The 10358-nt window shown below is 46.1% G+C and overlaps 1 protein-coding gene across 10 annotated transcripts in view; it reads left to right on the top strand.

The window, feature by feature from the left end:
• The window catches only part of BEND7 (BEN domain containing 7), an 88445-nt gene that overhangs the window by 13435 nt on the left and 64652 nt on the right, over nt 1-10358 (top strand). The gene's annotated exons all lie outside the window — the stretch shown is intronic.

The raw sequence follows: 10358 nt of genomic DNA on the forward strand, positions 1-10358 counted from the left end.
TTTTTTTTTAATAATAAGAAATAAAAAGAAATATCTGAGCCTTATTCTTACTAGTTACAAAAAGCACAACTAACTTGGACTCCATAGATCGCTTGGGGCCGTGATTTCATGGTGTCCGCCAGTGTGGTAACATGACTGGGTGGTTAAGGTGCTGCCTGGTGCAGACAGCACCGAGCGCGTGTCCTGGTGGCTGCTGGTGTGTGAGTGGCCTCCTTCCTCCCGGTCAGCCCGTTCCTGGAGCACCTCAGCAGAGTAGCTTGAGGACCTTGGAGCCTGACCCGCCTGGTTTAACTTTCCAGTCTCAAAGTCCCTGTTTTCTCCTGGGTAGAAGGCGTTCATCCACATTCGAACCTCCTGGTTTGTTATCAGGATTAAAAATTGGCAGAGCATTCGCCAGAGGGCCTGATACCTAGTGAGTGCTCTGTAAATGGTGGCTGTAACACTTTTACAACCCTACTGTCTGCCAAATTACTTTAAACACACACACACACGCGCGCGCGCACGCACACACACACACACACACACACACACACACACGGCCTGGGCTGCCTGGCTGGCTCAGTCAGAAGAGCATGGGACTACTAATGTTGGGTGTCATGAGTTCGAGCCCCACGTTAGGTATAGACATTACTTAAATGTACAAATTTAAAAACATAAAAAATAAATAGTACATAACTTCTGTGACCTTCAACAGAAAGTAATCTTAGGCTTGTACACCAAGGGTTGTAAAATAGACCACACCCAGCACCCTCCTCCCTTTGACTTGCTTTTTCACTGCTATCCCTAGCCACCTGTTACCCGTTCCTATCTGAACTTCGTCTTCCCTGGGTGACGTTATAGAAGATATTTTTGCGTCCAATGCCACAGGGAGAAGATTGTACATAATTCTAGGTCATCTTTTTCTTACAAAAAAAATGCTCATTTCAAAACCTTTTCTTTTAAGTTTTATTTATTTATATTTTATTGAAAGAGAGCAAATGTAGAGAAGGGGCAGAGAGAGGGAGAGAGAGAATTCCAAGCAGTCTTCATTCACCCCTAGCACAGAGCCCAGCAAGGGACTCGATCTCACAAACCATGAGATCATGTCCTGAGCTGACATCAAGAGTCAGACGCTTAACAGACTGTTGCCCCTCAGAACCATTCTTAAAGTAAAAATTTATAAAAGTGAAAACAAGGTATAAAGTAGAAAGGAAAGCATCCTGTCCCTGTCATAACTCTCCATTAACAACCACTGTTAACAGTAGAGAGCTGTGCGCGCACGTGCGTGTATGTGTGTGCGTGTGTGTGTGTGTGTGACAGTAAAAGGAAAAATGGGATCGTGCTGTATATATAAGGCTGTGTAACTGTTTTGCGTAACTGAGTCTCCATTTATTCCACAAGAATTGCATGGCTGGTTTGAGGCAGGCAGGAGACCCTTGCTGTAAAATAGTGAAGGAAGTCGCTGTGATGTCAGCCGCCATGAGTTTAGTTTGTCTCGCACATAACCTCCAAATGACTATAAAAGGGCCATTTCATTCTTTGCAGATAGGCAAACATACACTGTAACTTCATTACACTGACATGCGGTGATTCATTTATCTAGTGCTCCATTGATAAATGTTTGCACTGTTCCCTCGTTTTCACCAGGAGGATGCTGCCACGAATTTTGTATTTGTGCCCTTGGTACTTGTTGGGCCGTCTCTGTAGGATAAATTCCTGGAAGCTGAATCGCCATATTTCCCTCCAGAAAAAGTCCCTACCAACAGCATATGAGAATGACTGTAACTCTACCCCCTCACCCAAGAAAAATGGGCTTTATGAATCTATCGCCTTTGCCAAATTTATAGACAAGGAATTTCACATTATTTAATTTCCATTACATTAATAATTATGGAGATTAAGGAATTTAAACTATTTCTCTTGTGAATTGCGTATTCATGTCCTTTGTCTCGTTTTTTGTTCTTAGTGTCTGTCCTCCTCTGTGACTTACAAGACCTTTCCCTTGTGTTTGGGATCGTAAGTCTTTGGTTCAGTTACTTTTGAACACTGCTTAACGTGGTGGCTTCTGACCCACCCACTTCATGACGGCTGGAATTACTTATCCAAGGAATCTTCAGTTGGGCAGCCATGTTCTATGTATTATAATAGTTTATTTTCCATGATATAAGGACATTTGGGGAGAGATAAGAAGGCCCACTCTCTGCATTGGTTGGGGAGCTCCAGCTTCCTTTTATATCACCATCTCATGGATGATCAACCTTTGTTGACTTCCTGTCATTTGCAGGATAAAGTAAAAGCATCCAAGGCCCTTCTGTTGTTCACTTTACCCACTCAGTGCCTTAACTCCAACTAAGTTAGCTTATTTACCATTGCCCATTGTGTTTTGCTCTGCCTTCAGACGTGGCTCAATGCTTTTCCAACTCTTTTCTCTTCCCAAAAGTGCCCGTGGAAATACGAACCATCCTTAACTGACCACCTCATGTCTCACCATCTTCATGAAACTGGCCATAATTCCCCTCAGTTTAAAATGATCTCTTCCTTTCAGGGCACCTGGGTGGCTCTGTCAGCCAAGTGTCAGACTCTTGATTTTGGCTCAGGTCATGATTTCACAGTCCTTGACTTTGAGCCTTGCATTGGGCTCCGGGCTGATGTGGAGCCTGCTTGGGATTCTCTGTCTCTGTCGGTCTCTCTCTAAATAAAGAAACATTTAAGAAAAAAATGTTTAATGATCTCTTCCTCTCAATTCCTTAACGCTTGTAATTTATACAATGTCCACAGCATTTATCATACATCCTCTCGGTTTCGTCTGTCCAGAAAGTGCGGCTGGGGTGTTCAAACACCCGACTTAAAAAGCTAAGCCCTTGGCCTTCTGTGACGGCCCAGCCGCTCCTCCTGCTGGCCGGTGCATTGTCAGCTGCAGACTGGAGCTGGCACCCAGGGTTGTTCCAGGGGCTTCGAGAATCCGCACACCCTGGAGGGTGGGGAGCAAAGTACAATATGGCATTTCTTTTTAGGGTAAAACATGACGACATCAAAGAAAATTGTTCCTTGTTCCCCTCTGGGGACTTTGCCCTCCGACTTCTTATAGGTGTTTATTTTCCCTTGTAGCTATTCTTTGAGAACCTCTTGAGAAGCAGCATGACAGCCCATTTTCTATAGCTTTCCAATGGACTCTGTTTTTTTGAAGTAGAGTTGAGATACAACATTCTGTTAGTTTCAGGTGTCCCACCACAGTGAGCAGACAACTCTCTACGTGACCCAGGGTTCACGGTGGAAAGCGCAGTCACCACCTGTCACCGTACAGTATATGGACTCTACTCTCTGCCGTACTTTTATAACTGGACATTTGTACCTCTTTTTTTTTATGTTTGTTTATTTTTGAGAGAGAGAGTGGGGGAGGGGCAGAGAGAGGAGGATCCAAAGCGGTCTCTGTGATGCGGGGCTCGAACTTGCAAGCCGAGAGATCGTGACCTGAGCCCAAGTCAGATGCTTAACTGACTGAGCCACCCAGGTGCCCCTGGATGTTTGTACCTCTTAATCCTTTTTACCTATGTCTCCCGAACGTCTCCCGGCCTCTCCGGCAACCACCAGTTCTATGTATTTAAGAGGAAGTTTCAGTTTTGTTTGTTTGTGTTGTATGTGTTTGTGGTATATGTATCCCCATATCAGTGAAATCATACTATATCTGTCTTTCTTTGTCTGACTTATTTCACTTAACTTGAAACCTTCTGGGTCTATCCATGTTGTCACAAACAGCAAGATCTCATTCTTTTTTTATGGCCCATTTTGAATCTTGAGTCCTTGATTCATTTCCTGGTATGTCTTTGCTCATTTGGCCTTTAATAGACATCTCAAGCTCTTTTTGCTTGGAAGGCCTATTTTCCAGCTAGGATCCATGGCATTCTCTCTTAGTACTCGTCCTGGCTTCACATGCTCAGCCTTGGATAAAAGGGCCCCAGCCTCCCCTCCGGCAGCAGGTGGCTCATACTGGGTAAGCCTGCCATTCATCAGCAGAGGGGCATCATATTCTCAGAACTGTCTGTACATTCATGCGTCCCTGCTGCTACACTGTGCACTCCTCTCGGGGAGGGACTATAGCTTATACTTCTTTCCCTCCTTTTAATCACACAGTGTCTCATATTTAGTAGTGGTACAATAAATATTTATTGAATGGATGAATGAACCCGATGTTATCTAAACAGATCTGAAAGGAACTCAGTTGCCATTTAAATGAAAATGCTGTGTATACACCAAGCTGTTAAATTATTTTCCACCTACAACTTTTAACAGGGTCCTCAAAACCTGTACCAACACGGACGCAGTTTAGATACTTCTCATCAGAGTATTTGATTCGACCAATGAAACGATCCCGTAGCCACTCTCGGCCTCTTGCCGTCGCGGTGGCATTTAGACTATGTCGTGTGCTGCCCCTGGGGTTCCTGCACACTCTCCAGGGACTGTCTCAGGAATGTGGGCCTGGCACACTCTCCTCACCGCGCTCCGCTCTGCGCTGAAGCTTGCACTAGAGAAAAGGACTCACGTGGAAACTCATAGTGCTCCGTTCTAAAAACTAATGCTTTTTCAGACCATCATTGCTGACTTAGAATCTCACTCTTGTATGTGCTTTGTAAACATGGCTCTTGTCCCTGAGGGTGGCCAGGCAGGACCTTGATAGCATCTGCACGTCAGCATGGCCTTGGAAGGAGGGTGCCCACTTCTGGACTCATAGCATGGAGTCTACTTCACATTCCTTTATTCTGAGCCCCGTTCGCCAAGAGCTGCAGCGCTGGCGGGAAGAGCCCTGTCTCCTGTTTCTGTCACCGCTGTTATCTGACCAGCGGTAGGTACGTCTTTTCTACAACACGGCCCCAGGCTGCTTCTACTAGGATTTGAGAGGAGATATTTAGGCTATCTGGTACAAATCCTGATCATCCTAACTGATGCCCTCAACCTTTTTCTACCTGAATGTGTCATTACCTGAAAAACGCAAGGAGTGTGAAAGCATTCTGTTTTGCAAGTATGTCCAATGACATGTGACCACCACCACTGTTTCCAGAGCTTTTGCATCATCTTCATCATCCCAAAGAGAAAAGCATCCTTGCCACTGCTGAGGCACGTGCTCTCGGACGCGTGTCCACTGTGTTGGTGTTTATGCACTGACTGGAAGGGTCAGGTCTGTGAGACCGTATGTTGCCCAGCCTCCTGCCTGGAAGGTGGAGTTCCGTCCATTTTTCTCTTTGTTTTTTTTTTTTTTTTAAACTTTGTTTTTTTAATATTTTTTATTTATTTCTAGGAGAGAGAGAGAGAGAGAGAGAGAGAGACAGCGTGAGCAGGGGAGGGTCAGAGAGAGAGGGAGTCACAGACTGAAACAGGCTCCAGGCTCTGAGCTGGCAGTCAGCACAGAGCCCGACGCGGGGCTCGAACCCACGAACCGCGAGATCATGACCTAAGCGAAAGTCGGACGCTTAACCGACTAAGCCACCCAGGCGCCCCCATTTTTCTCTTTGTTGATGAAGAACAGTGTCCCTCCTCCCCCGTAACAACCCATAGTAGAGGTGAAGACGAGTCACCCGATAATTGTAACTTATTTCTCAAACACCCAACTTCTGTAGCCTGTCCTTGACCCTTTAATCTCTCCTGTTGACTTTTCACAATCTAAAGATTCTCAGCGGCCTCTTTAAAATAGTACAAAACTAGATGTGATACTGTAATGAAAGTCGACCAGTACTGAATACGGTGGGGAAAAGGGCCCTTCGGTTCAGTTCATTAGGATTCTGTCCTGCTGAGGCACGTTACCAAGTGTGGCACCCTGGTGGTGGACTTGATTTTGGGGAGGACAGAGTAGGGGTTGGAGGTGACTCAGTTCTGACCAGGGCGACCGCCACCTGCCCCAGGGTTGGGAGCCCAGGAGGAATGGGGTGACCCACTTTGCCAGCTTAGAAACAAATGAGCTCAGGGCTCTTTTGATATCGAAAGGGGGGTTTGTGCTTCTGCACGCTAGGTTGATAGGAAATCTGGCATCTCTATATAAGGTGTGCTTCCAGCCCCTGACTTGTTAGTAATCCCCAGGGGCTTATTCAGTCCAAAGGGCCAACTACTGCCGGTAGTAGTGGCAGCAGCTACCCACAGAAAGGTTCTGGGGTCAGCTTCATGTCCATGCGGCTGCATTCCTGCTTGCTGCTTATTATCTGAATTTTCTTTGTCAAAACCTGGCCCATTATAAGCTCACTCCACAGTAACCTTTTTTCCTAATTCTCTGACTGTTGTTAGTGTCCGTCAGTCACCCAAGCCAGAAACCTTGGCGTTAGCTTTCACAGACTCTCTGCCTCACCACCCCCACACCCAGCCCTACATCCAGTCCCTCCCCAGGTCCATCCGATGAAGCTCCTTAAGTGTGTCTCTCAAGCCGCACCCCCTCGGTGCCAGCACAGACTGTCATGGCCCTTCACCCAGCCTTTAGCAATGACACTGTAATTGGTCTTCTGTCCCCACACCACAGCTCACCATAGTTTTGCCAAAATTGTTTTTCTAAAGGATAGATCTCATTATTTACCAGCCTTCTGTTGAAAGAGATAATGAACCTAAAATTACCCAGAGTGATAGGGGTGCCTGGGCACCTGACTTCGGCTCAGGTCATGATCTCGCAGTTCGTGGGTTCGAGCCCCGTGTCGGGCTCTGTGCTGACAGCTAGCTCAGAGCCTAGAGCTTGCTTCGGATTCTGTATCTCCCTCTCTCTCTGACCCTCCCCTGCTCACACTGCCTCTCTCTCTCTCAGAAGTAAATAAAACATTAAAAAACAATTTTTTTTAATTACCCAGATAGCCCAGTATCTTCAGTGTAACATTATTCTTCCTTCACCTGTCATGTATGGTCCGTAACAAGACGACCTCCCTGTCCGTTTCAGCCCCATCCCGCCCTTCCCCACAGAGAGCTTGAACTCCTGGCACACAGAACTGCTTTTCAGGAAGAAGGGGGAAGATGCTATAGCCCTGTGACTTCAACTCAAACAACAGCGAACTTTCTCCTGGGGCCAGAAGTGTGGCATTTTGGGGGGACACAATCCCCAGCCCCAAGGGAATGGGGGATGAATAGCTTTCATGCAGGGACTATAGGGAAAGCGGGACCCTCAGGGAGGGTCTTTAGCTATAGGAGGAAGCAGTCATCGTACAGTAGGACACTTGGCACCCTGGCATCCTGGGGCACACGGTTAACAGAGTTCGGAGTCAGCCAACAGTCCAGGAAAAGTCAGGACCAGGTTTCAGAACAACCAATCAATATAAAGGGATTTGGGTTAAAAATGTTGAGAGATTTGGACAGAGGCTACCTTTGAATTTGTACCAGATGATCTTTATATTTCTTGTGCCCAAAAGGTGCTTGCTACATGCTTGTTGAGCAATTTTATTCTACTTTTTCACTCTACTCTATAAATTTATTGCTTACTTATAACTTTAGTATTACATTTAATTCTACTGGATTCATTCTGGTTTTGATAAGCCATTTCTTGCATTCACTTAAGAAAGTTTTATGGAGGGACACCTGGGTGGCTTAGTTGGTTGAGTGTCCTACTCTTGATCTTGGCTCAGGTGATGATCTCATGGTTTGTGAGAATGAGCGCCACATAAGGTTCTGCACTGACAGCATGGAGCCGGCTTAGGATTCTCTCTCTCTCTCTCTCTCTCTCTCTCTCTCTCTCTTTCTCCTCCTCCTCCTCCTCCTCCTCCTCCTCCTCCACACTGCTTACTCTCTTTCATAATAAATAAGCTTTAAAAAAAGAAAGTTTTAGGGAATACCTACTATACATCAACACCGATACATTTGTAGGGGAAAGATATGATGACTGTTTCATGAATCTCCATAGTAACTCATTTCTAGATAGACCTGAGATGTTCATGTACAGTCTCTCGCTGTATGTTTGTACATTACCATCTTTTTCTTTTATCATCCCAGACCATGAACATTCATGGTCTGTGTTGTGTATCCTTCTGGCCAAGTTAAGAGAGATCATGTATGATAACTTACTCCATATGTACTATTATGCATAATCAGTGTATGTATAATTATTATTACACATCTGTATGTGTTCTTTATGTAAAGAAACGTGATGTGGTAGAGTCTTAGAATTTAGCCAAAGATAGAATTCAGCCTGCAGTTTTAGACCTGTCCAAACTCTCAAAAGGATTGCAATTAAGGTTGTTTTACCTTTTAGTAAGATTTCTTTTTGTTTGTCTTTCCTAAAAAGATTCAATGTCTTGGAGTTGAGTGTAAGTAAAGAGATAGATTTGGAAAGAAATCTGGAAATTGCACCCCTTTCCTCATAGAATCATGCTTCTGGAGCTAGCCCGTGGCTCCTGAGGCTTTCTGATCCCGACGTCAAGTAACACTTCCATCCTCAATTTCTACACTTCCCACCATTTCTCTTTAAGTCAAAGAACTGCACCCCCTCAATTAAAAAAAAAACAACAAAAACCAGGGGGCCCCACTGGGAAGACAGAAGAAACTCAGAACCGAGAAGGGTACTTGTGATTTTAGAGGCATCGGGTACTCTGTGAACATCCCGCATCAATCCTCGGCCACTACTGCACATGCCCGTTCAGACCTTCGTTTTGCGATTCAGGAAGCCGAAGTCTGGGGGTTAGAGGTGACTTGTCTCGTATCAAGCAGCAGGTTAGTGCAGCTGAGAAGGAGTCCAGCCCGGGCCTGTCCACTGGACCACACGAGCACCTGCTGCCTGAGCCTCCGCCAGCTCCTCCCTTCTGCCTGTGTGGGGCACCCGCTCCGTCCCAGTCTGTGTCGGGCCCACCTGCTTCTTTCCCCAGCCCTGCATTTGGTCTTCAGGTCTCTCTTCTGACCCTCTGCTCCATCTGCCCCCACCGTGCAAAGCAGCGTTTCCCCCTCTCTTTGTTGAAGCCCATTGTCGCCTGCAGGTGCATTGAGGCTCCAGGACTTCTTCCCCAGGCAGGATGGTTAAGGCTGCTCCCTGCTTCGTTGGCCAGAGGAAAGACAATTCCCAGCGGTTACCCTGAGACCGTTCACGTACATAGGTTGTCCTCCAGGGATGCCCAGCCTGTGTCCTCTGGAAGCTTCTTAGGTCAGCCCTTCCTCCACCCTCCTCAGTCTTTCCACTCTCCTCTCATTGACTTCTGCAGCTCTGACCTCTGCACCTGTCTGTCTTCAGTCCTTTAGAAGGACACCGTGCAGCGTGCCCTGTGCGAGGTCAGTCGGGTCTGCCTTGGCCTCCTTCGCAGCACCCTGATTTCCTCCTCGGGCCCTGCCGGCTCCTGATTTGTCATTTGGTCGGGCTTTGTTTTGACTTTGGAAGACATGTTTCTAAATGTGGCTGGGACAGCCCACAACCAGAGGTCCCCTTTAAACTCTCGCCTCTTTGCTTGGACTCACCCTGAAGCAGAAGCTTCTGGTCCTCCACACAAGCATAGAACACGTGTGAAACTCAAATCGTGTGTTGATTCTGGTAATTTTCAGAATCCAGACACTAAGGTTGCAACAAAGCAGATTTGCTTTTAGAAAGTTCCAGAATCCTGTGACTGGCTTTCTTCCCCTAAAGACAGTACTTTATCATCACAGAGCTCTGTCGCCAGACCAGAGGTGGAACCTTTGAAAAGAGAGCATGCCTTCTGCTCGAAGTGTCAGGGTCTGTGTGGAGAAGTTAGCTGGCACGGACTCGAGAACCGGGCAGAAAGCGGCCGAGCCGGCGCAGGAGGGATGCCAGGAGGGAGGGGAGTGGCAGCCACCAGCAGTGCCAGCTAAGATCAGTGTGCTGCAGCCTGTGATGCGTGTACGACTTCCCTGCTCTAGAAAATGGAGGCTAAACACCCCACAGGAACGAAGCTTCTTGCCCAGATGGTGCTGTTCCCTAGCCAGGAAAGTGCGTGTTTGGATGCTGAAACTGACAGCAGTTTGCCTGTAGGTTTCCTTCGGAATTCCTCCCGTAGCCCTTTCAGACACACCCTGCTCCGGCACATCCTGAGGAGGTCATAAATTTTGCTGGCTCTGCAGTATTTAAATTGTGCTTAGTCATCCATTCCCATAAAATCTGGAGTATCACTTAGTGTTTCTCTATTGTAATTTTCATAGGTGTTTGATATAAAAAGAGTTTTATTACAAAGGAAAACATTTCTCCTCTCTCAAGCATATACCAACACATAACAATATTGTAAATTTGGAAATCTGTGTCACTTTTGTGTTCACCCATGTTAGATATCAAAGGCAGAATTAACATTTTTATGACCTTTTTGAAACTTGGGGATACTTATTTCAAAATAGTATATAAAAATTTCTTTATAGTCAGTAATGTATCCATACATTAATTAGCTAAATATCTTTTTTTTTAGTGGTTTTTTTTTTTTTTTTTTTTTTTTGGG

The sequence above is a fragment of the Crocuta crocuta genome, unplaced genomic scaffold (genome assembly GCF_008692635.1).
Source record: "Crocuta crocuta isolate KB4526 unplaced genomic scaffold, BGI_CrCroc_1.0 scaffold32, whole genome shotgun sequence".
Classification (NCBI taxonomy): Eukaryota; Metazoa; Chordata; class Mammalia; order Carnivora; family Hyaenidae; genus Crocuta; species Crocuta crocuta.